The sequence below is a fragment of the Palaemon carinicauda genome, chromosome 29, assembly GCF_036898095.1.
Source record: "Palaemon carinicauda isolate YSFRI2023 chromosome 29, ASM3689809v2, whole genome shotgun sequence".
Taxonomy (NCBI): domain Eukaryota; kingdom Metazoa; phylum Arthropoda; class Malacostraca; order Decapoda; family Palaemonidae; genus Palaemon; species Palaemon carinicauda.
Genome location: NC_090753.1, coordinates 83,061,275 through 83,063,774, shown reverse-complemented (window position 1 = coordinate 83,063,774; position 2,500 = coordinate 83,061,275).

The following is a 2,500-nucleotide window of genomic DNA, read 5'->3' as shown; positions in this document are numbered from 1 at the left end:
TTATTTCCATCTTCAAGCTAGACTAAAACTATCTGAATGTCACTGCATACACGTTGAATAGTACTGTATCTGGCATCTTTTACAGACTAAAAAACCGCTAGAGAGTTATGGGGTCCTTTGACGGGCCAGACAGTACTACATTGGATCATTCTCTCTGGTTACGGATCACTTTCCCATTTGCCTGCACATACACCGAATAGTCTGGTCTATTCTTTACAGATTCTCCTCTGTCCTCATGCACCTGACAACAGAGAGATTACCAAATAATTCTTCTTCACCCAAGAGGTTAACAGCTGCTTTGCAGTTGTTCAGTGGCTACTTTCCTCTTGGTAAGGGTAGAAGAGGACTCTTTAGCAATGGTAAGCAGCTCTTCTAGGACACTCCAAAATCGAACCATTGTTAACTAGTCTTGGGTAGTGCCATAGCCTCTGTACCATGGTCTTCCACTGTCTTGGTTAGAGTTCTCTTCATTGAGGGTCCACTCAGGCACGCTATTCTAATTTCTCTTCTGTTTGTTTTGTTAAAAGGAAATATTTTAATGTTACTATTCTTGATTTTTTTTCCTTAATTGGCTATTTTCCCTTTTGGGGCCCCTGGCCTTATAGCATCCTGCATTTCCAAATAGGGTTATAGCATAGCAAATAATAATAATAATAATAATAATAATAATAATAATAATAATAATAATAATACAGCCATGACTTGATGTATGGCCACTGATACCTTCTAATATAGAAATAGCTAGGAAATATAACAAGCTTCTAGAGATAGTTATATCCATCTTCATGCTAGCCTAAGGTTATCTCAATGTTACTGCATGCGCGTTAGATAATATTATACTGTATACACGAAGTATCTGGCAACTTTTACATAATCTAGAAGTGTCTGGTAACTTCAACTACACATACTAGCAAATGGCACCCAGGAGGTATGTGGCATCTCGACATACTGACGATTCTGTGTAAGCCAGTTTAATACCACGTTTGCAACGGCATACGTCTATTATTGGCTACCTGGCAACTGGTACATGATCATCTTGAAGCATCTGGTAACTTCTATCACATATTCTAGCAAATGACAAATACTGCTTACTACTCAGGAGGTATCTGGCAACCAGGTCATACGGGAGCTTCCGAGTGAACCCGTATAGTACCAAGGTGACAACGGCATACGTTGGTTATTGGCTATCAAGGCCTCCATAACAAAGACCTCTGCCATGTCTAACAGCTTGTGTCTACGTTTCTATATGTTACAAACTTCAACGACCTGCGAAATAAACTGTGATAATTGGGAGATAAATAATTATATTTATCACTAATATAAAAAAAAATTGCTCATTTTTAAAAGGGCACATTAAATTAGAAATAAGTTTGATTACACTATGTAAATATCTCTGAACCAAAGCCTAAATCTATGGCAAAAAGCGAAAACACTTTTTAACAATTGAAAGAAAGAAAATGAATGATTTACAAAAAAAAAAAATGAAAATTTTATTTATAGAATATGAAACTAGTGATCATCTTTGTATTCAGTTCGCTTGATATGACATTCCTTTAAATAGGTTACTCATACATACTTTTCACCCAACCAGATTCTGGGTTATGGTGGTTGATGTGGTAACGTCCCTGACTGGTGAACGTTAGTTTTCTTTGATCGCTGCAATCTCGCCATCCTTGTGAGCTAAGGAAGGGGCGTTTGGGGCAGCCTATTGGTCTATCTGTTGAGTCCTCAGTAGCCATTACCTTATCCTCCTTGGTCCTAGCTTGGATGGAGAGGGGCTTGGGCGCTGATCATGTTTATATATGGTAAGTCACTACGGCATTATCCTGTTCGAAAGGGCAATGTCACTGTCCCTTGCCTCTTCCATTCATGAATGGCTTTTATATCTTTAAAACACCGAATGAATCACAGATCTACAAAACCCTTACAACATGAACTCATGAACGCTTCCAGAAGAATAAAATCAATGCTAGATCTTTGCTCAGAATGCTTCTAATACGTTTAAAACGCTTCCAAAAGACTAAAATTACAACCAGATCATTGCTCAGAATATATCTATAACGTTTAAAAACGCTTCCAGAAGAATAAAATTACTGCTACATCTTTGCTCAGAATACATCTATAACGTTCAAAACGCTTCATAATAATTCCGTAGAACAAAGACCTTACAATCTCGCTCCTAGTTCAAGATCTGACTGTAATTTCAGTCTTCTGGAAGCCTTTTAAACGTATTAGATGCATCAGGAGCAATGATCTGGCAGTATTTTAAGTCTTCTGGAAGCCTTTTAAACGTATTAGATGCATCCGGAGCAATGATCTGGCAGTATGTTTAGTCTTCTGGAAGCCTTTTAAACGTATTAGATGCATCCTGAACAATGATATGGCAGTAATTTTAGTCTTCTGGAACCGTTTCATACGTTATAGATGCATCTTGAGCAATGATCTGGCTGTAATTTGTGTGCTCTGGAAGCGTTTTAAAGGTATTAGAGGCGTTCTGAGC